This window comes from Prionailurus viverrinus, chromosome B2 (genome assembly GCF_022837055.1).
Source record: "Prionailurus viverrinus isolate Anna chromosome B2, UM_Priviv_1.0, whole genome shotgun sequence".
Classification (NCBI taxonomy): Eukaryota; Metazoa; Chordata; class Mammalia; order Carnivora; family Felidae; genus Prionailurus; species Prionailurus viverrinus.
In genome coordinates, this window is record NC_062565.1 from 7,663,736 (window position 1) to 7,688,331 (window position 24,596).

Below are 24,596 nucleotides of genomic sequence, written 5' to 3' on the forward strand. Positions count from 1 at the left end.
CATTCTTATCAATCAATTGAAAATGAACACCACCTCAATGTTTCTTAGTTTAAGACAAAGATGAGCTGAATATCCAAAAGATATTTAATGGACTTCTCAGGAAAGGTAGGATACTGATAACTAATTTCTGGCCAAAATGATGTTCAACAAATTTTATTGTCCCAGTGGACTTCCGAAGCGAACTCCCAAATCCTCTGAATGTGTCAGGTTATTTGGTGAAACCAGAAAAACAGTTTACAGAGGATTTCCTTTTCCTGAGTCATTGCCATCTGGTCTGAGAAAATACTTACAAAAACCTTTTGTCAAGTGGCCTTCTCATAATTGTGAAAGTACGTTCAGCAAGTTCTTCAGATGAAATTTCTGAACAAACTACAAGTTTTTTCACGAAGCATTGTCAGTAGAATGAATGTAAGTTTCAGAATTTGTTCCCAGGGTCCTGAGTTTATCACGTCTTACGCGCAGAAAATACAACACCTACCACATTTACTGCACTCTTCCATTTTATGTTATTTTTAAAGGTCTTATTTTAGTTTTAAATATTTTCGAAAGAGAGCGAGAGCACACGTGAGTGGGGGAGGGGCGGGGAGCGAGAGGGACACAGAGGATCCGAAGCGGGCTCTGTGCTGAACCATTAGATCATGACTTGAGTCAAAACTGGCCGCTTAACTGACGGAGCCACCCAGAAGCCCTTAAGGATTTTATTTTTTAAGTAATCTCTACACCCAACATGGGGCTCAATCCCACCACCTTGAGATCAAAAGTCACATGTTCTTCCAACTGAGCTGGCCAGGTGCCCCTACTGCACTCTTAACGTGGGCCAGGCACGTGGCTTGGTGGCCCATAGACATCTATCTAGATACATATAGAGCGCTGGCTTCTCTATATTATATAATGTCATTTTATGTATATATCATACATAATGGAATTTTACATATTACTTATATACAGTGAGATTATATGTTATATAGTAGATGTTACAATATATGCAATATATTTTTAAAAATCTCGGGGCGCCTGGGTGGCGCAGTCGGTTAAGCGACCGACTTCAGCCAGGTCATGATCTCACGGTCGGTGAGTTCAAGCCCCGCGTCAGGCTCTGGGCTGATGGCTCAGAGCCTGGAGCCTGTTTTGGATTCTGTGTCTCCCTCTCTCTGCCCCTCCCCCGTTCATGCTCTGTCTCTCTGTGTCCCAAAAATAAATAAACGTTGAAAAAAAAATTAAAAAAAAAAATCTCATTAAAGCTTTCTCAGTGTTAATTCTAGGCTCAAAGGCATGACTGACCTCATTCCTTCAATAGTCAACAAATATATTTATTGACTGCCTACTGCATACTAGCCATCATTACAGGCATCGAGGTAACAGAACCAAACAGAACAGACATAGTCAGGTCATTTGTGTTTAGTGATGGTTGTGGGGAGAAAGGAGAATAAACAAGATAATTTCTGATCGTGGCAAGCTATGAAGAAGGTGAGATATGTACCACAGGTGGGTTGGTGGAGGGCAGGGGAAAAGGGAGCAGGTGTCAGTTAAGGAAGTCTTGCCTGAGAAGGAACAATTGAGCTGAGACTGAATGATGAGAAGCAATCAGCCCTATGAAGACTGGGAAGGAGCATTCCAGGCGTCAAAAACAGCTATTGCAAAGCCCTGAAGACAAGAACAAGCTTGGCATGTTCAGGGAAAACAAAGAATGTATGGCCAGAATCTACCGAGTGATGGGGAACATTATATCCAGTGTTACATAAGGCCTCGTAGCTATGTTGAGGAGTTTGGAAGTTATTCTCGGCAATGAAAAACATTTGGAAGGTTTTAATTAGGGGAGCAACATAGTCTGATTTCATTTCAAAAATATCCTTCGGGTGCTGTGTGAAGAGTAACGTAGAAAGGGCAAAAGAAGACAAAGGCACGAGGTTCAGAGCTCGTGTGTTGGCCCAGTGGCAAGCGATGGTGGGCCCAAGCCAGAGTGGATTTGGGGGTAGAGAAGGCTAGACGTGCTGACCTGTGTGGGGAGATTCAGGGGGAGGGAGGAGGAGTCTCAGGAAGGACTCCTGGCTTTTCGTGTGAGTGGGTTCTCTGGTTCCTCTGGTTTCATAGCTAGTAAGTAGGAGAGCTAAACTAAACCCAAGGTCTGGTTCCGAAGCTAGTGTTCGCCCCGTTCTTTTTTCTGGCGGCTGGTGAACTGAAACCCAGGCTACAACTCCCCATCGTCCCCAACCACTAAATCCCAAACTCCGTGGGGTGGTGGTAAAGGCTGGGCCCACCTCGAGCTGCTCGGGGTACAGGTTTCAGAGCAACCAGAGAGGAGGAGGTCTGGGGCTGGTGTCGGAGAGAGACCTCCACCCTTGCCGGTCCCCATTCTTACTCTCACCGCGCAACCCTCACCCTCCTCCCCATCCTGTGAGGTCTCCCCAGGCAGGCTCTCCCTCTGTGAGAGCCCAGTACTAGGTAAATCAGATCATCTCAGGGGCCACCGGGAGCATATCTACCACTCTGCAGCACGTGGTTCTAGGCCATTCCTTCCACCTCGTGTGAAAGGGACGAAGGGGAAGCAACAGAAAGCAGTATTCGAGAAGGAGAAGAGAAAGTTTCAAGAACGAGAGAAGAGTTTCTGGCCTCGACCATGACAGGGATGCAAGGGGAAAGGAACTGAGACAGGTCACTGGATTTGGCTGATGGGAGAGATGCTTCGGAAGGGACGGGTAGCCAGGTAAGATACTGCGGGGATGAAGAGGTTTCAGAAAGGTGAAGCAGCCAGACCCGAGTATAAATCTGAGAGGCGGTGACTGAGAAGAGGAAGGTAGACCTGCTGCTCAAGGGGAAAACAGGACTGAGAAGAATCACTTTAACATAGGGCACGTATGAAAGCACTTTTAAGCGGTTTGCAAACATAAGGGTTATTAATATTTGACCTTATCAGATGCTGCCTCTCACTTACTTCTTTTTACCTCCATGCCCTGCTTCCCTCAGCAAATTCTTTTTTTTTTTTTTTTTAAGATTTTGTTTTTTTAGGGAATCTCTACACCCAGCGTGGGGCTCGAACTCACAGCCTTGACATCAAAAGTTGCACCACCAATCAAAAGTTCCTCCACCAACTGAGCCAGCCAGGCACCCCCCCGCCCCAGGCAGATTCCAAGTGACACAACAGATCATGTGTAATACTTCTCGGTGTCGCCGACACAATACCCTACACAAAAATATCAGGGGGAACTTAGAAAGTCAAAATACACGGCAGTGTCCAAGATGTTGTCATGCATGTACATTTCTCAATCAATTTGCTTACTGTACTTATGTATATTACTTGAGAATAGTCACTTGAGAACAGCTACTAAGTCCTATGCTTCTTTATACTTCTCACAATACTTACCCCAGAGCCTTGAACATAATAGGTACTCAATTAATATTTGTTGATAGATCCCAATTACTTATCTGAGCCTCCTCACTTTAGATGGCAAACCGTCTTTTGGCAACAACCAAAATTACAATGTAATCACATTAAATTACATTCAAATATATGGATTGTTTCACCCCTTCCCGCACAAAAATTCCTTCACCCAATTAAAATACCCCTTTGTCAAAGTTCCATTAATCTCCTGAAGGGACCACTGTGCTCATTAACTAAATGTCAGGTAGGTGCAGAAGCCACTTTGGATTTCACTTAATAAACCAGAGCAATTTAAAGTAATTACTCGTATCTTGTGAAAAGAAGCCAATGTGTAGCCAGTTTAACCTGCTGGAGATCCGTGGGTGAAGGAACTCAGAAAGTAAGGCGATTGGGAAGCCATATTCCCTTTGCCAAGGGAATTAAGGGAACCAAGCAAATCATTTACCTTAAAAAAAGGACATAGTTGACATTAGGAAAACTTTATTATTATCTTTTTAAGTTTATTTATTTATTTTAGAGAGAGAGGGAGATAGAATCCCAAGCAGGCTCCATGCTGTCAGCATAGAGCCTGATGCAGGGCTTGAACTCACGAACCATGGTATCATGACCTGAGCCAAAATTAAGAGTCAGGCATTTAACCAACTGAACCACCCGGGTGTCCCTAGGCACACTTTAAAAAGCTACCTCAGGGGCATGTGGCTGGCTTAGCATGTGACTCTTGATCTTGGGGTTATGAATTCAAGCACCACCTTGGGTATAGATTTGTTTAAAATTGAAATCTTTAAAAAAAAAAAAGCTATTTCAAATGTTTATAGGAGATTTAAAAAATGTTAAATCACCCAATTTACTGCCTAGATTTAGCTTATTTATCTGAAAACTTATCTTAGTAACTATCTGAATTATTGTCTCCCTTTTAATCTAGTCTCCCACATTAAGGTGATTTACTTCCCAGAAAAATGAGCAGTGACTTTATGACGTTTGTAATAACAGAGAAATAAAATGTATGCCTTTCCACTTGGTAATTTTTGATATATGGATAATCATTTGGACTTCTTTTAACTCTGCATACTTATACATTATTTAGTAGACTTAAAAATGCTTTCAAGAAAGGAGTGAAATTAGGCTACTTTTGTTAATGTGCTAGTCAATATCATAGGCTAGTTACTATAATAATCAGGAAAATTATAGATGCCTCTATATTATTTTTTTTTATTTTTTAATATTTATTTTTGAGAGAGAGAGAGAGGCAGAGTGTGAGTGGGGGAGAGACAGAGAGAGAGAGGAAGACATAGAATATGAAGCAGGCTCCAGGCTCTGAGCTGTCAGCATAGAGCCCGACGTGGGGCTCAAACCCACAAATGGGGAGATCATGACCTGAGCCGAAGTTGGATACTTAACCGACTGAGCCACCCAGGTGCCCCTAGATGCTTCTAGGCTATATAAAAAATAATTTATATAAATTAATGACTATCAAATGAATTTATTCCACAACTTACCAAGTTATCATAATTGAATAATTGAACAAACAGGCCAAATGTTTAGGTATTTAGTTTCTAGAATCCATATTATCTGAAGGCCAAATGATATGTTTCCCTCATCTGAAAATGGCATTATCTGTTTAGCTAAAAGCTATTCAAAGAAGGGAAAGCTGGGGTGCCTGGGTGGCTCAGTCGATTAAGCGTCCGACTTCAGCTCAGGTCATGATCTCACGGTTTGTGAGTTTGAGGCCTGCATCAGGCTCTGTGCTGACAGCTCAGAGCCTGGATCCTGCTTTGGATCCTATGTCTCCCCCTCTCACTGCTCCTCCCCCACACATGCTCTGTCTCTCTCTTTCTCAAAAATAAATAAATATTTTTTAAAAAAAAGGGAAAAGTAATCAATATGTACTCAACACTTACTATATCCAGATACTTTTATTTATTTGGTTTTTTAAAAATTTTTTTTTAACATCTATTTATTTTTGAGAGACAGAGACAGCGTGAGCAGGGGAGGGGCAGAGAGAGAGGGAGACCCAGAACCAGAAGCAGGTTCCAGGCTCCGAGCTGTCAGAACAGAGCCCCACTCGGGGCTTGAACTCACAAACTGTGAGATCATGACCTGAGCTGAAGTCGGACCCTCAACCGACTGAGCCACCCAGGCGCCCCAGTGTGTGTTTATTTTTGAGAGGGAGAGAGACAGACAGACAGACAGACAGAGAAACAGAATGTGAGCAGGGGAGGGGCAGAGAGAGAGGGAGACACAGAACCCGAAGCAGGCTCCAGGCTCTGAGCTGTCAGCACAGAGCCCGACGCGGGGCTCGAACTCACAAACCATGAGATCATGACTTGAGCCGAAGTTGGACGCTTAACCGACTGAGCCACCCAGGGGCCCCTTATTTGTTTTTAAGTAGCCCCACCCTTGGGGCCTGAGATTAAGAGTGGCACACTCTACAGACTGAGCCCGCCAGGAGCCCCCAGATACTTTTGTATAAGTCTCTCACTTAAACTTTCCAACCCACATCCACGGTAATCCAACTGTCCTTTTGCAGATGAGGAAACTAAATTTCCCAAGTGTAAGTGGTTCATCCAAAAGCAAACAACCCGAGGGGCCTTGTCTTGGTGCTTGCTTTCCAGCAACACCCAGGTTCTATCACCTCAAGGAAGGGGCTTCAATGAAACAGCCCCCAAAGAGCAAAGACATGTTTCTACTATAATCAAGATATCCACATTCCCTACCACAATATGACTTCATTTGTAAGTATCTTTAAATTTTTGTTATGTTATTACATTTAAGTTATGAAACGTATTTTCTATCTCAATCGGTTGCCTCATTTACGCTGCATTCAGTGAGCGTACATTAGCTGATGGCCCCATTCAAGGTGGGGCGCTTATGAGGACCAGTAAGACACAGGGGCTCCCTCCAAGATTTTGTGTTGAATAGGAAAGACGGACAAACAGATGGTTATGAAAGAAGCACTTGGATAGTCACAGGGTGGTAGGGATCACATCACAGGTGACCTACCCAGACTGGGGTAGGGAGAGCCTGTGCTGCTTCCTAAGGAAAGAGCATGAATCCCGTGAAGAATTAGAGAAAGGGAATATCAGGAAGGCGGGAAGCCATATAACAGAAGCACAAAGGTGAGAAAGCGTGGTCTATTCTGGTAACTGCCACAGTTCAGTACTGCTGGGATATAGTATATAGAGGTTGGGAGCAAAGGAGGAAGGAGGGCTGGTAATAAATGGCACCAGGAAGCTAAATCGGGACCAGTCCCCAAGAGTACTGTAAACCCCGCTGGAACCTTCAAACCCCCTGAAGGTGAGGCAGAGACCATTAAAGGGGTTCCAGTAGAGGAATGAAATGATTGGATGTATATGTTAAATAGACTTTGTGGACACAAGTGGGTTGAATGGACTGCAGTGAGACAGGACCGAACAGGACCACAGTCCAAAAGGTGGACAATAATAAGGTTCCTGACTATAGCAGTGGCCACAGGAATGGAGTGAAAGGTAAATTCTAGAGACATCGGGAAGGCAGGCTGGAGAAGATGAAATCACTGGAGGTGGGGGTGAAGGGAAGCTGGAGAAGGAATCTAGAGTAGTTCTCTTTGAGGAGCTACCCCAGTGAGGCACCTTTCTGGCTCACTCTTGATCTCGGGGTTGTGAGTTTGAGCCCCGCATTGGGTGTAGAGATCACTAAAAAAAAAAGAAAGAAAGAAAAGAAAAGAAAGGAAAAAAAGTAGAGAAAGAACAGTCTTTTTTTTTTTTCTTTTCCTTTTTTTTTTAATTACAAAAGTTTATTCTGAGAGAGAGAGAGAGAGAGAGAGAGAGAGAGAGCACATGAAGCAGGGGCAGGCCTTGAACTCACGAACCAGGAGATCATGACCCAAGTTCAAGTCCAATGCTTGGCCAACGGAGCCACCCACGCGCCCCTAAAAAGTTTATTCTTTTTTAATTTTTAAACATTTATTTATTTTTGAGACAGAGAGACAGAGCATGAACGGGGGAGGGTCAGAGAGAGAGGGAGACACAGAATCCAAAACAGGCTCCAGGCTCTGAGCCATCAGCCCAGAGCCTGACGCGGGGCTCGAACTCACGGACCGCGAGATCATGACCTGAGCTGAAGTCAGACGCTTAACCGACTGAGCCACCCAGGCGCCCCAAAAGTTTATTCTTAAACATGTAACAGGATCTAAGACAACACTTCATTCCAGCTACAGGTGGCTACGACCTATGACCCGGAACCCAGATGTTCAGGGAGGAATGGGATTAAGGATCACCATTGCCTCAGGCACAAGGAACTACTCATTTTTTGCCAGATTTCTTCATTCCGCCTGTGGCCAGGGGCTGTTCCCGGGGCCTTGGCTCTTAGGTCCTCACGTTCCACTCCTCCTTCTCTTTCTGCTTGAATGCCTTATCTTCCTGGTGCAACTCCTGGGCCTGCTTCTGGGGCTGCTATAGGGCCTTCTACTTGCCATCGCGGTGGCTGGACGTGGCCGGACGTGGCACCTGCCACCCCTTCCCCAGACCCTGCTACCCGAGAAAAGAGCAGTCTCGAGGGGGAGCCCAGGAGTTCGTATTTAGACACATGAGTCAGAAATCAATGTGAGACATCCACACAGACCTGTTCAGTGGGTTTGGAGCACAGGAGAGAGGCCAGGGCATTTAAACACAGATTCTGGAAGCCAATAGTTCATACATCATTTTTAAAGCCATGGAAGCTAATCAGACCATGCTGGTTGGATGCTCTTACCAGAGAAGCTGGCAGGGGCAGTGAGAGGACAGAGGCTCAGACCACCAGTATTTCAGGTGTGGTCCACGGCAGAAGAAGGAAGCATGACCCACGGGAAGCTTAGGAGACTCTGATGTCACAGAAGCCAAAGGAGGAAAAGCTTCAAGGGGGACCTGTAATACTTCCTGGATTGGGCCAGTCCAATCAAGGTCAAACAGCACACAATGGAGTTAGCAACAAAGCTGACATTGACTAACAAGCCAGGTCAGTGGAGACATGTGGGAACAGAGGCCCGAAGAAAGCTGTCCTCTGGTGGAATTGCCTGCATGAAACAGGGAACCATCCGCAACTCTTATTTGCTAAAGGCTTTGTGCCAATGCTAAGGTTTAAACTTTTTCCAAGCACTTTCATTTAGTTGGCAGTTAAACAAGAAAAGTACTTGTACATGCCCTTTCCTTAAGTACGGCTTTCATAATCTACTCACTTTCATGTACAAACAGGCTCATCTGTAAAATGGGTTTGCCTCAGCATCAGCGTAAAGCAGGGCTTAGGTGCAAAAGGTATCATTCGCTCAAACCAGGAACACAGTTTCTGTACATGGAATATGATTAGAAAAAGACCTAGAACATGAGTCCAAACATAGCACAGGGATTAATTTAAAGCTAAATCCTAAAATGTTCTGTTTTCCATATACACATACATTTTAGGAGATTAAAGTTTTTTTTAATGTTTATTTATTTTTGAGAGAGTCAGAGATAGGATGTGAGTGGGTTAGGGGAAGACAGAGAGGGAGACCCAGAATCCAAAGCAGGTTCCAGGCTCCAAGCTGTCAGCACAGAGCCTGATGTGGGGCTTGAACTCACAAGCTGTGAGATCATGACCTGAGCTGAAGTCGGACGCTCAACCGACTGAGCCACCCAGGCACCCCTTAGAAGATTATTTTAATAGAAGTAACTGGTTTCTTATTTTTATTTATTTATTTTTAAAGTTTTTATTTCTTAACTTATTTTGACAGAGAGAGAGGCGGGGGGGGGCAGGGGGGCGGGGAGGGATAGAGATAGAGGAAGACAGAATCTCAATTAGGCTCTGTGCTAACAGCAGGGCTTGAACTCGGGAAATGTGAGATCAAGACCTGAGCCGAGGGGCGCCTGGGTGGCTCAGTCGGTTGAGCGTCCGACTTTGGCTCAGGTCATGATCTCATGGTCTGTGAGTTCCAGCCCCGCGTCGGGCTCTGTGCTGATGGCTCAGAGCCTGGAGCCTGTTTCAGATTCTGTGTCTCCCTCTCTCTCTGACCCTCCCCCATTCATGCTCTGTCTCTCTCTGTCTCAAAAATAAATAAACGTTAAAAAAAAAAAAATTAAAAAAAAAAAAAAGACCTGAGCCGAAATCAAGAGTCAGACGCTTCACAGACCGAGCCACCCAGGTGCCCCAGAATTAACTGTTTTTTTTTTTTGTTTTTTTTTTTAATTTTTTTTCAACGTTTATTTATTTGGGACAGAGAGAGACAGAGCATGAACGGGGGAAGGGCAGAGAGAGAGGGAGACACAGAATCGGAAACAGGCTCCAGGCTCTGAGCCATCAGCCCAGAGCCCGACGCGGGGCTCGAACTCACGGACCGCAAGATCGTGACCTGGCTGAAGTCGGACGCTTAACCGACTGCGCCACCCAGGCGCCCCAGAATTAACTGTTTTTTAAGTACTGGTGCTGGAGGTTAGAATTAACCCCTCATGTATAGTTATCGTATTGTATTGGGTTGGTGTTTTAAAAAATAAATTTTTTTTTAAAGATTATAATTTTACGTAATCTTTACACCCCATGTGGGGCTTGAATTCCTGACCCCAAGATCAAGAGTTGCATCCTGGGGTGCCTGGGTTGGCTCAGTTGGTGAAGCGTCTGACTTTGGCTCAGGTCATGGTCTCGTGGTTCGTGGGTTCGAGCCCATTGTCCGGCTCTGTGCAGAGCGCTCAGAGCCTGGAACCTGCTTTGGATTCTGTGTCTCCCTCCCTCTCTGCCCCTCCCCTGCTTGCTGCTTGCACTCTGTCTCTCTCTCTCTCTCAAAAATAAATAAACATTAAAAAAAAAAAAAAGAGGGGCACCTGGGTGGCTCAGTTGGTTAAACGTCTGACTCTTGATTTTGGCTCAGGTCACGATCTCATGGTTGCTGAGTTTGAGCCCCATGTCAGGCTCTGCACTAACAGTGCAGAGCCTGCTTGGGATTCTCTGTCTCTCTGTCTCTCCTCCCTCTCTCTCTCTCTGCCCCTTCCCCTCCAACTCCAAATAAACTTAAAAAAAAAAAAAAAAGTTTAAAAATAAATAAATAAAGAGTTGCGTCCTCTACTGACTGAGCCAGTCAGGTGCACCTTGTATTAGGTTTTTACTGGTAGAGTCTTTCAGAGAAGGTGATTTATCAACCAACATGCCTACATCGGGGTGATAATGAGCCTCACCTCTTGTGTCGTTTCAAAGATTTCTTATAGTGTCTCAGTTTACTTATATAACTCTTTAAAAAACGAGGTCAAGTAGAATTAATTTTTCTTGCCTTAATAATGTTCCATGACCCTGGTCAAAGTACAGCTTATGTTTGCAAATTTTACTAATATTGCAAATCCGTGTATGTGAGACACAAAATATAGGTGTGCGCACATGTTTACAGGACTGTCTTTGGGAAAGTTTTTCCTGCCTGATTAGAGAGAGACAGAGAGAAAAAAGGCAGATGACAGAAGACACTTTTCCTCCCTCCTTGCCTGTCTAGGGGGGATGGGGAGCTGGCACCAAGCCTGTTGGTTTGGTCCAGTTGAGGCAGAGCAGTGAGCAAAGAGCCTGGGGTCCCTGATGACACTGTGGGGTTGTTCTGTCAACCAGGAGCTCACTTGACTTCTTGTTGGGTGGAACGTCTCTAATAATTAAACCCATTTCTAAATAGGGGTTTGGTTCTTTTCAATCGAGAGAACTGATTCTACACACAGCACACACATACACACACAGAGAACGTATTATGTGCCCAAGACTACGCATGTGGTTCCTAAAAAGTCAGGATGTCACGGCTCACTCAATAGATAAAGGAGCTCTTACACCATTTAGTCAAAATCGATCTGTCTTAAACATCTAGAAAAGGCTACCCTGCTCCAACACAAACGTAGCATTGAATTTTAAAAGAAAGAAAAAAAATTGAAAAAAAAAAAATTGCTTCAAAATCTTTCAATTGAATGAACACAAGTCTGCATGGTTTTTGACCCACTGTTCTAAACTGTAACACTTTAAGGGGAAAATGTTATATGAAGTCCAGTAAGGAGGAGACTATAGAAACGAGTGAAGAATAAAGAATTCTAAAAACATGAACAAAGAATATATTTTTTCCTTCGTTTGTAGCGATTTTAATTAATTTTGAAATCACTGACTTTCCCTTCTACACCGGAATTTGAATTAATTAGAATTTCTAAAGTGGAATTTGGATGCTTTTTCTGGACTTACTCTTGTCAGGAAAAGAATTCTTCAGTACAGTGGACACGCCAAGAAACTGTGGGAAGGAGACCCTCAGAATCATAATCATCTCACAGAGAAGGAAAAGCTAAATAGAGTCCAACATTCTCTTTTCGAGACTGGGAAAGCAGATTTCAAAAATATCCAAAGACAGGTAAAATTAGATGGCCAGAGATTCAAAAGTGGGAAATAGCGCGAGAGAACAGACGACTCTCAAAATTGGAATCATTTGTGATCGTATTGTTAGAACCTTCGTGGGGAAGAACAGGTGAAGTAGGCCGCTGGTGTGCTCAGACTTTAAAAGGGCAGGAGCTGAAGATGAAAGTCAGGACGATGAGAAAACAGCACCCACCCGAAAGACATTCAGGAAGCTTCTCTCCCAGAGGCCTCTGAAGCACATCCCTCACAGCAGAAAGGTCTGTGGCTCAGAGATGCAGCACAGGCAGGAAGGCTCAGGCCCACCGCTTGGCCTAGAGAACACACGGAACAATTTCACTTCCATTCTGTCCCCATTTTTACTATCAGGAGCTTACTCTGAAAGCCAAGTGCATGCTGGCTGACAGCAGCCCGGGGGCCCCAAGCCCATCCAGGGCTGGCTCTGAGGCCCCACCTCCCAGCGCCCCCAGAAGGCATACAGAAGACAGAAGGACCACCTTCGGGGACATCTCCAACAATCACGGCAGGAGGCAGAAAAGGACAAACGTTCTTCTTTTTCCAGGAGGAAGATTAAGCACAGACTCAAGTGCTTACATTAAATTCCAGAAAAGTTCAAGAATTGCACCGTGACCATTGAGAAAATAATTCAGCAAACATGTGGGGCCAAATTAAAGTTATAAAATCACTACATGCCGGTTTCCCTACAAACAAACAAAGAAAAAACGGCTGCCAATCTGGTAGATATAACATCATACTTAAGGGAAATTCTGGGGGCGCCCGGCTGGCTCAGTCGGTTGAGCGTCTGACTTTGGCTCAGGTCATGATCTTGAAGCTTGTGAGACAGAGCCCTGCATGGGGCTCGCGGCTGTCAGTGCAGAGCCTGCTTCGGATCCTCTGTGACCCCTCTCTCTCCGCCCCTCCCCCGCTCATGCTCTCTATCTCAAAAATAAATACACATTTGGGGCACCTGGGTGGCGCAGTGGGTTAAGCGTCCAACTTCAGCCAGGTCACGATCTCGAAGTCCGTGAGTTCGAGCCCCACGTTGGGCTCTGGGCTGATGGCTCAGAGCCTGGAGCCTGTTTCCGATTCTGTGTCTCCCTCTCTCTCTGCCCCTCCCCCGTTCATGCTCTGCCTCTCTCTGTCCCCCCAAAAATAAATAAATGTTGAAAAAATAAATAAATAAATAAATACACATTTAAAAAATTCCATAGGAAAAGAGAAATTCCGATTTCAGCACATTTCACAAAGTCACGTGACATCCCCCAAGTCTGTTTCAAACCTCAGATTCGATAATTCTTCAAAAGTTTCCTTTCTTTTGTGACCCCACGCTTGGCAATCTTTTATTATTTCCGATATTGGGAAATCTTGCAAATTAGATCTAATGAATTGCTATGCAGAATAAGTGTGAAAATGGATGCGTATCAATGTACATGTAATGGTTCAGTGAATGCTGTTACGTATGAACAAAACATGTAACTAACCATTTTTCAAAAATTGCCTTAAAACATAAGCTGTACTTTATTTTTTTAATCTAACTTCATTTTATTTTTTAGTAATCTCTACACCCATCATGTGGCTCAAACTCGTAACCCTGAGATCAGGTGCCACATACACCACCAATTCCAGCCAGTGCCCCCAGTGCTGACTTTATTTTTTTGTTTTTTTAGTGTTTTATTTATTTTTGAGACAGAGAGAGACAGCGTGAGCAGGGGAGGGGCAGAGAGAGAGCGAGACACAGAATCCGAAGCAGGCTCCAGGCTCTGAGCTGTCAGCACAGAGCCCGATGCCGGGCTTGAACCTGCGAACGGTGAGATCACCACCTGAGCCCACGTCAGACACTTAAGTCCTCCCAGGCACCCCCCAAAATATTGTTTTAAATAATAACTATCTTAAAGGGCCAGTATTAAGTGAAACCCTAGATATATAAAGCACAAGTATGTAATGTGCCTAATAAATGTTGTTATGGGTGCGATTAGTGGTGACAAGGGTGTTTGTAATGATTTGTAGTAATTTCATTTGCCTCAGAGCAAGCCAAGCAATACGTTTCTGCATGAAAATGGGCCTTCCTGGGAGGGTGGGTGCTGGGTATGGAGGAGGTCACCTGTTGGGATGAGCACTGGGTGTTGTATGGAAACCAATTTGACACTAAATTTCATATTTTAAAAGAAAGAAAGAAAGAAAGAAAGAAAGAAAGAAAGAAAGAAAGAAAGAAAGAAAGAAAATAGGCCTCCCTAGCTGTATCAGGGAAGATTTTGTTTGCAAGCCACAGACTACCAGCCTAAAAGTGACTTGGTCGATGTGGATTTGTTTTCCCCAAGAAGACAGAAGGTCAACAGGGCCTTCTGGAATTGGTTCCATAGGTATCATGTCAAGGCTCCAGGTCAGCCCCTCCAGCGTGCTCCTGGGCTTACTCCTGGCCACAGGATAAGCCACCACAGCTGCTCCACCGGAAGGAAACAGGATGGGGCACTCAGCAAAGGCCTCTCACCCATTCTCCGGCAGGGGACTCGCTCTCACACCCCCTCCCTTCCCCCCGTGGCCCCTCCCTCAGATCGTCTGGTGAGACACACGGCCCTTCTTGGCCACAGACGAGGCCGGGAACTGACTGCATTTTCAGCCACAACAGTGGGAAAAGACCCGTCCTCTTTTCCCCGTGAGTTTCCTTTTCATCACCCAGCAGATGTAGGAGTTTCAAAGGTTTATTTCAGATGCCTTGGCCAAAATATAATGTCCTACCTCAGTCTCTGCCCAAATGTTCATGGTCAACGGTAAATAAATAAATATACCCTCCCGGCGCCACTCCCTGGCCGCCCTAATGCAGCAAAACCAGCAATTGTCCACCAATTGAAAATTTTACAAATATCTTTCTTTTTATTAGTAAAGATTTTATTTTAAATCATCTCCACACCCAATGTGGGGCTCGAACTTACAACCCTGAAATCAAGAGTTGCATGGCCTACCAGCTGAGCCAGCCAGGTGCCCCAAGACTTACAAATACCTCTTTTTTATTAAAAAAAAAAAATTGGGAAGCACTGAGCCAGATGGTCTCTCATGATTGCCTCTGGCCCCATGACTCACTCTTTTGTCCCGTGTGTTTCACACTTTCTTTCCCAGAAATCCCCCTGATCTCATCTCCCTGTTTTCTTCCTCTTCCATTAGATGGATCAAATGTCTTTCAAAATATCACCTTCCTTTTCTGGCAATGCAACAGGGGAACAGCAGTAGAAACACGATGCCATAAGGGATTGCATAAGTGACTGTGCGTATAAGTGTGTGTGTGTGTGTGTGTGTGTGTGTGTGTGTGTGTGTCTAGAGAATGTGGACAGAGAAACTAGGTTTGCCTTTTAACTTTGCCCTGGTAGCTTTCAAACATAAAATTAAAATATCCATCCACACCTTTCTGATAATTCCCAGGCTAGGCTCTCTCTCCACCCTCCCCCTTACCACTCACCCTGGCCCCACACAATCCCTGCTCCCCACTTCCCCAAAAAGGAAAAAGGTGGGAGAGTAAAAAGATCTCGGTCTGCTGAAGAACTAAAGCAGAAATCAGGAGACCCTGAAGCCCCCTCTCTGTGGCAGAAGGCACAGCCAGCTGGAGCCGAAACTTCTCTCCCTCTCCTTTCCTCTTCTCTCATTGCGGGGACTCACCTACCCAGCTGTCCTGGGCCAGTTTTGTTCCAGGAAGATAACAGGGAATCCCAAGCACGGAGCATGCTTCACGCACTGCCCAGTGTGGGCAGTAATCATGGAGTTGGGCCGGACAGGTCACCACGTATGTACCACTGAAGAAATAAGATCACCATCATTCTACTCTGGCCGAAATCACTATGAAATAAACTTTTAGTGGGATAGATGGTGGGTGCCTCGAGCATCAGATAAGGGTGTTGAGGCTTAACAGCCATATGAGAGAAGTCCTCATTTCGAAGGGCAGGAAGGTCACAGGCCGCATCAGCATGACCAACCCCCTAGAAGATGGGGTGGGGACTTTAGGAAGGTTCGGGGCTCACCAGACACACGTAGGCTTTATGCCGAGTGACAGGGTCCTCCTCAGTCTGCAAAGGCCTTTCACAAATACGAATCGTCCAACAAAGAACCAAGAGGGGGGATCGCCTGAAATACTGCCCAGGGGAGAAGCATCGATAAGCTCTTTGGGAATGTTCCCCTGGAGCGGAACAGCCTGGGGCTTCCAGGAGCAGAGAGCAGGGCTCCCAAGCTGGCTGCAGTTGGGGGTGAAGGGCTCTGTTCCTGGGGTCCTGCTTCCTGAATTCAAATTCTGCCCCTGGTGATTAGGGGTAAAGGCCCTACCGGCTCCGTGAGAACTAAATCCCGCAGATAATCCACGCAGACACAGAGAACCTGCCCCCATTAATGTCAGTATCAGCTCCTGCTATTAAATTCCTCCCATCCTGATTTAGATAATGCGGCAACTTTCCACAGGTGCCTGAGGCTGTAAAGAAGCATTTTGGGGGGAGCTCCAGGTAACCTTTTCAGGAAAAGTGACCTTATCATCTGCGGCTTGCAAAATAAATAGGTGGCCCTCATACCCCCGTTTGAGAAACACTGAGAAAGCAGTCCATCAGGGGATAATCCTATTAAATTAAGAAAATTTGGCTGAGTGGTGATTTGCAGAGGAAAGTGATGTTCTGTGGAATGTCTTAAGTGTCTCTAAAAACCCGGAATAAATGTAATAACAATAACGTGAGCTGTTTCTAGACATCAAGTGCGTACACATGTGTTGTTTTATTCCATGTCTGCCAAATGATCAGAAAATCCTACCTGCTGGGGATTGCTCACAGGGTCCTGTAACAAATTTCTGGCTCTAGATCTCCTTCCCTTGTAGGGCTGGCTTAGAGAGTGACTTTGTTATTGTTACTTTTTTTGGCGGCTATTCCACTGGGAGCGGGAGTCCCCTTTGCCGCTGGTGGAACAGAGTATCACCCGCAAAATACAGCTATCCCCTGAAACAGAGGTGTTTCAACAGGTGTGGTTTGGCAACCACCTGCATCAGAAAGGGTTTTATCGAAAAGCACAGATCTGCAGAGTTCCAAATTCCACGTCAGCATAGTAAATCCCAATTTCTGGGCACCAAGGCTGGAAATCTGCGTTTTTAACAAGTACCCTAGACGATCCTTAGACCAAACGATGAAAGGAGAATCGTTCCAATGTTTCAAGAGCTCCACTCAAAAAATACGTTACATTCTGCCCAGCTGGCCGCCGGGCAAATGGCAAATACATAAAACACAGGCATATAAAAGAGACTCAGATATAAGGACATTTACCCAGCCAGCAAAGCACACACCAAACCTACGCTCGGGAACCCAGGCTGTGGGTTAGGACGAAACAAGTAAGGAGCTCACCCAGGCACAGAACATAAGGGGCAGAGTCCATAATCAAGAAGAATAGTACCTTCATGTAATATTTTAAAAAATCAGAATGCCAAAAATCTACAATGAGCAAAGTATCAAATGTTTTTTTTTTTTAACTTTTTAAAAAACATTTATTCATTTTTGAGAGACAGAGAAAGAGCATGAGCAGGGGAGGGGCAGAGAGAGAGGGAGACAGAGAATCCCAAGCAGGCTCCAGGCTCTGAGCTGTCAGCACAGAGCCCTGTGGAGCTTGAACACGCAGACCATTAGATCATGACCTGAGCCACCCAGGCGCCCCAAAGTATCAAATAAAAAAAAATAAACACAGGATGGGTATTGCCCAGTGTTTCCTTTTGCTCCAGGCCCTGGTGTGGCTCCACCTGGTGCCATTGGGACCACTCTCTGGTTTCTGGTTCAGCATGCTGACCGCTCCAGCCTTTTATTGAACCTAAAGGTGGGGGCGGGGACACGAATGCCATCTCACCCTCATGTTGCCATTCAGAAAGTTTGAGGTCGGGGCACCTGGGTGGCTCAGTCGGTTGAGCATCCTACTTTGGCTCAGGTCATGATCTCACAGTTCGTGGGTTCGAGCCCCGCGTCGGGCTCTGTGCTGACAGTTCAGAGCCTGGAACCTGCTTCCGATTCCGTGTCTCCTTTTCTCTCTGCCCCTCCCCTGCTCACACTTTGTCTCACTCTGTTTCCATAAAAATAAATAAATGTAAAAAAAAAAAAAATTAATTAAAAAAAAGAAAGTTTGAGGTCAAAAACCTAATTTCATGAACTTGGACACATTGTTCCCTCCTTTAAAGATAAAAGTTAGGTTGAGTTCTGTGGTCCTTAACCAAACAGAATTTTCTTCCAGTGACAGGATTCACTTGCCTAAGACATATAGGCTCATAAGAGCCTCACTCACTCTGCTGATGCTCAGTTTAAGGGGCTTTCAGCAGCAACTGAAATGGCCAGATAGGCCCCTCTGTGGGTGTCCCTCTGCCTCCGATGCCGCTTTCTGACAGACTTTTCCTGGGTGTGTAAAATTTTAAATCCTTTATAAACATCAATGATTGGCATAATTGGTGTAATTATAGGTATCTAAAAAGCAGAAAATGCCTATGTAACAGCTGCCAATAGTTGGTTTCAGGAAACATGCAGTCACTTGTGGAGAACCAGGCTCCGGGTGTAAACGCTTGGGTAATATTACTTCCAGATGGACCAACTTGAATCAGAGATGGCACAGAGATAGAAAAGAGCTCCTTCCCAAGGGACCGAGCCATGCAGGAATCAAGGGGTGGGACATGCTCTCTGAGGAGGGCCTTGACTGACTGTATGATGAGTGTGAACAGGTTGGAGAACCACAGTGGGCTCCAGTCACCTGGGAAGGGAGGACGAGAGGTGAGTGATTTCAGGGATCTGTAGATGTTCCACAGTTGTTATGGCCTCCGTTAATGGTAGCCCAAAGGGGAAAACAATTGGCAATCATCGTCTGCAAACGTCCGTCTTCTTACATGGGGGAAATGGGAATATCTTGGGTTTCTCTACTCCCTAAATATTTGGGGGTAGCCTTCATCAATAAAATGCTTGTGAGTTATTGAGAAGTTCTTTCGGCCAATTTGCTTAGTAATATGTATTCAAATATATTAGGTAAAGGTATTTGAGCATAATAGGTATCTGCAACATTTGAACGCTGACCATAACACCCTCCTACTTTTTTAGAGAACATGTGAGTTTGAAAGGCAAAGGGGAAATAATTGGGAGATTCCCAAGGCCTGGTGTCAGTGAGCCTTTCAAAATGGCAGCCAATTACCAACCTCTAGCTAAAGATGGTCTCTCACGTTTCCTGAATGTTCTCACTTGACTTTGTCAAATTACCCACCCCTCCACAAGTGGACAGCTTCACGGGTTTTTAGCATCTTGTTTTTAAAATGTATGTCTAGTAGTTAAGAGACTAAGAATCATTTCATTTAAAAGTTTCAATCATATTGATGTTCTCCTAATACCAACCTAACAGTAGTCCTAATGGAAAGGCACTGGGCTTTATTTGGTTTTGAGGGTTCAGTGCTTTAAAAAAAATTTTTTTTTTAATGTCTATTTATTTGAGAGAGAGAGAGAGAGAGACAGTGTGAGCAGGAGGGGAGCAGAGAGAGAGGGAGACACAGAATCTGAACCAGGCTCCAGGCTCTGAGCTGTTAGCACAGAGTCCGACATGGGGCCCGAACTCATTGACCACGAGATCATGACCTGAGCTGAAGTTGGACGCGTAACTGACTGAGCCACCCAAGCGCCCTGAGGGTTCAGTGGTTTTAATAACAATTTGGATAATAACAGTTAATTTGGGAGTATAGACCACTGCTTTTCAGGATTATGTGAAAATTAGGGGATTTGGCAGGATTAACCTAGGGAAGTGGGTCAAACTGCCTCTCAAGTTTCTTTATAATCTACAAAGTTTAGAGGTGCCTGTGTTGCTCAGTCAGTTGAGCACCCAACCCTCGATCTCGGCTCTGGTCACGAGATCAAGCCCCGCATCAGGCTCTGTGCTGACCGCACGGAGCCTGCTTGGGATCCAATCTCCATCTTTTTGCCCCTCCCTCCCTCCCGCTCTCTCTCTTTCTCCCCCAAAGTAAATAAATAAACTCAAAAAAATAAAAACGAAAAAGCTTAAAATTCTGTGACCAGTGCTCCATATCATATCCCAAAGCATTTTTTTCATTTTTTAAAGCAAACTTTTTATGCAAAATAGTTGAAAGAGGAACTGTTCAGGTTTCATGTCTATGTGTGATTTTCTTTGAGCACATCTGTTTAAAGGGGAAAGAAAGGGAGAAGTGAGTTTTGGGCTTCACGATGACTACATGGGACAAACTCCCTTTCTTACTTAGCTATGAAGGAGCCTTACGCCCATCCCCGAATATCATTTACCAGTTTGCCACACAGATGTTCCACCAGGACAGGAGAGTGTGATAAGATTGGCATCATGGTGCAGGGAAAAACCAACGCAGAGTGTCTAACGACATTGTGGTATGAGCCCATAACTTTCTGGTCATTTCCAATTATGAAAAAGTCCAAACGGTTTTAAGGGCGCCTGGCTGGCTCAGTCGGCGGAGCATGCAACTCTTCATCTTGAGGTCGTGAGTTTGAGCCCCATTGTTGGGCGTAGAGATTACTTAAAAATAAAATGTTAAAACAAAATAAAAAGTCCATAGTTTTAAAATTCACCCTCAAACTTGACTTAAACCTCCTCTCTTCTTGGCAGCCAAGCTGAGCAACTTGAAGGGGAAAAATAGTTTCTCCTCAAGCCACTTTGAAACTTAGATCCTCCAGTGTGTTGGGGGGATGGAGTAAAGACAGGGAACAATACTAATATCTCTTTACATAACTGGCCACTGCCAGAGTCCCCTGTCTCTCCTTTTCTTAAATTTTTTAATGTTTATTTATTTTTGCGAGAGACAGAGAGACAGAGACAGAGAGTGAGCAAGGGAACGGACCGAGAGGGAGGGAGAATCCGAAGCAGGCTCCAGGCTCTGAGTGCTCAGTGCAGAGCCTGACGTGGGGCTCAAACTCATGAACTGCAAGATCATGATATGAGCCAGAGTTGGACGCTTAACCAACCGAGCTGCCCAGACGCCCTCGTCCTCTGTCTCTTTGTGTCGATTCCAACTCAGCTACCTGAGCCCATGACCAAAGAGAATACCAATCCCACTTCTTACAGGTACCCTAATCCCTTGCAGAATCCCTCAGAACCTTCCCATCACTTGGCTTTGGAATGGGATGAGGATCTCCTATGCTCCCCACAGGGATGTCTCAAGACCTTTCGATTCTTTTCTTTCCTTGTCTTGGGGGACTTGGGGATGGGGTGGGGCGAGGAGAGTATTAATTATATTAGATCAATTCTGCTCTGGATGATTACAGTAGGGGCTTTGGCTCACAATACTGGGCACTCTCTTTAAGAATGTGGTATACTTGGGTCACCTGGGTGGCTCAGTTGGTTAAGCAGACTTTCGCTCAGGTCATGATCTCACTATTCCTGTGTTCAACGCCCCCCCCCCCTCCCATTGCAGTGGGGAACCCGCTTCGGATCCTCTGTTTTCTTCTCTCTCTCTCCCTCCCCCACTAGCGCTCTCCCTGTGTCTCAAAATTAAATAAATGTTAAAAAACAGAAGAATGTGGTATACTTAATCCTCACTGTTTATAACTCCAGGCCTCCATGCCAACATTAGGGCTACAGAAAAAAGACCTAGTGTATTAAAGAGATAAAAAACCAAACTGTTTTCAGTGAGAATGGTGTGGACAGTAGAGGAGGAAGTGTACGTGCTTCACGGACCCTGGGCTCACTCTCCCAGGATAAAGAGAGGACAAAGAAAGCATGTAAGAGGAAGTATTAAGACTTTCAGACCCCAGAAGCAAAGGCAAAAAAAAAAGAACCAGGCACCCAAACTTCTGTTTTAAAGGGAATTCGAGGATAATATATGGAAAAAAGAATCAAGGATTTGGTATTGGGAGAAAGTCAAGACACACAGGAAAACCAGGAGAATGCTCAATCCGTATTAATATCTGTACCTTCTTGATGCTAAATTAGGCAACCAATTAACAGTGCTCACTAGAGCCATGGATTTTAAATTATATTTCTTCCAGAACTCTCATGAAATTTCTAGTTCCCTTGTAGTCACGTGTTTCTTTGAAATAAAGCCCCATGATGTGAGGTTACTTCGGTGAGCCCCTGCTTCTGGCAAATACAGAGCCTAACAAGAGTAGAGCCAGTAACACATTGACGAGGAGGAGTCTGGCGAGTTCTAATGAAGGAAAAAGACCAGGGGCACCTGGGTGGCTCAGCTGCTTGAGAGTCTGACTCGTGATTTTGGCTCAGGTCATGATCTCACAGTTTGTGAGTTGAAGCCCCTCATCAGGCTCTGTGCTGACAGCATGGAGCCTGCTTGGGAGTCTCTCTCTGCCCCTCCCCCATGTGCTCTTTCTCTCTCTAAAAAAAAAAAAAAAAAAAGACAGAGAGTTGATCTCTGTCCTCATGTTCATTTTGGTTGTGGTACAGTCCCTACACTTTGGCACTATGGGGGGCTATGGGGGGCTATTTCTGTGACTGTTGTGTTTTGTAATTTTTTTAATGTTTTATTTTATTTTTGAGACAGAGAGAGACAGAGCATGAATGGGGGGAGGGTCACAGAGAGAGGGAGGCACAGAATCCGAAGCAGGCAAGCTCTGAGCTGTCAGCACAGAGCCCGATGTGGGGCTTGAACTCACAGACCGTGAGATCATGACCTGAGCCGAAGTCAGACGCTTAACCGACTGAGCCACCCAGCTGCCCCTGTGTTTTTTTAAATCATGTATGTTATCAGAGACTTGGGATAGAAGACAGAATGATTTACAAACAGCCCTGTTTACCTGTTATAACAGTCCATCCACCTTCTCTGGGGGGGTGGGGGTTGGTGGAAATGACAGTTTCAAAGTTTGGTTTAATTTTTTAATTTTTTTTTAATGTTTATTTCTGAGAGAGAGAGCATGAGCAAGGGAGGGGCAGAGAGAGAGGGAGACACAATATCGGAAGCAGGCTCCAGGCTTCCAGCTGTCAGCACAGAGCCCAACGCGGGGCTTGAACTCACAGACTTCGGGACCATGGCCTGAACCAAAGTCGGACGCTCAACTGACTGAGCCATCCAGGCACCCCAGTTTGGTTTAATTTTTAATCTTAGTTCACTTAGACCTATCACTGGTTTTCTCCCCAGCACACACTTCGCACCTAAGCAGGTCCAGGGTGGGAAAACTGCTATGAGCCTATGTTTGGGGCACTAAGACCTAGCAATGCCACTTCTAGGAGCTACTCGAGAAAGACTTTCCCATTTGCACACATACACGGTTGCAACAATTAAAAATTGGAAATTTTCCTAAGCAACGTGTTTTTTTTTATTATGAAATTTATTCTCAAATTGGTTTTCATACAACACCCAGTGCTCAACGGTTTTTAAATCTCCTTGACTACAGCACACCTTTTAACATCTTGAAACAGTATCTGGGAATAGTCTTTGGGCGGCCCTATTTGGGGGATCCAAGGTACCTCTCACTTTCAGCAATACCTTCCCCCCCACCCGTTTTATTTTCCCCTCCAACTTTTGGATTCACTGGGGGCTCACCCAAAACTTAAAACCGTTAGCCCATCTGCAAATGAATTTAGCATCACCTCTTTCAAAGTCAGGCTTCTGGGGATGCCTGGGTGGCTCAGTTAGGGGTCCAACTGTAGTGGCTCAGGTCATGATCTCATGGTTTGTGAGTTGGAGCCCCTCATCAGGGTCTGTGCTGACAGCATGAACCTGTTTGGGATTCTCTCTCTCTCCGTCCCTGCCCCTCCCCCACTGGTGCACGCACGTGCTCTCTCTCTCTCAAAATAAATAAACTTAAAAAATAAATAAATAAAATCAAGTCTTACTCAAAATATCCTAATTTGAATATCTTGGAAACAAACAAACAAACAAACAAAAAAAGACAGGTTTCTGGACCTGCTTCTGCCAGGGGGAGGAACAAAGTGCAATGTGTTTTTAGACTAAAGTCCCACCACTTCCCAGGAACTTCAAATAAATTATTCAGTGTCTCAGGGGATTGGCAAACAAGAGAGATAAAAGGGCCACATGGAGAGTGTGGGAAAGGGGAGGGAGAGAGCAGAGGCCAAGATGAAGGTCAGCAGTTCCAGAAGAGGTATTTTCACAGGTTGTAGGTGTTGGCAGCCGGGGAAGTTAGGACAGGCACTGGGAAGGAGGTGGCAATTAACCACAGAAGCAATGATTGCTAATTGATTGTTAAACGAGATTTGGCTGCTTAGCTCTCATAAAAGCGGAGACAAGCACCCTACACGTTAGCCGATCACCTGGCTACAACTGCCGGACGTTCACTGCATTCACTATAAGCAGAGAGCCTGCTAATATTGTTTTCATTTGCGTCCTGGCTTTCAACGGCAGATTGTGTCCGGAAACAGCACATTCAGTATGTGTTTACAAACTCATCCAAAGAATTATGTTTTAGGGAAAACATATAAGGAACCAAGCAAGCTAAATGACGGTATTTCATCGGATTCTTCTCTTATGCCCTATCCTTAAAAACAACAACAAAAAACTCCAATGGAATAGCATTTGAATGTCTTACGTGTGATGCAGAGCGATGTCGTGCATTGGTGTAGACGAGTTAGAGCCCTGTCCTTCAGCAAAAAGTCTGCAGGGTACAGGAAGTCTCTACGTGAAGCTTCCTGCCATGACTTGACTTAGGCCTGGCGTGTCTGGCCGTCCTCCATAAACCAAGTGCCCTGAATTCAAAGTGGCGGAAGAAAATAAAACGGGCTAAATTTATTATCACCTGTATCCAGGGACATACTCGGATGGAGGTGCGTTGTTAACTAAGGCGCAGACCAAAATGCGGCTGCCTCCTCAAAGAGCCCCCTGGGAAATACCGTTTGGTGATGTGAGGCTTTTTTTTTTTCTTCTTCTTCTTTTTAACATTGAGAAGGAAAACAACACATGCAG

General features: G+C 45.0%; 1 protein-coding gene and 1 pseudogene across 1 annotated transcript in view; both read right to left on the reverse strand.

The window, feature by feature from the left end:
- Positions 1–24,596, reverse strand: part of LOC125165885 (uncharacterized) — an 821,026-nt gene that overhangs the window by 640,832 nt on the left and 155,598 nt on the right. The window lies entirely within an intron of this gene.
- On the reverse strand, positions 7,660–12,231 carry LOC125165645 (translation machinery-associated protein 7-like; annotated as a pseudogene).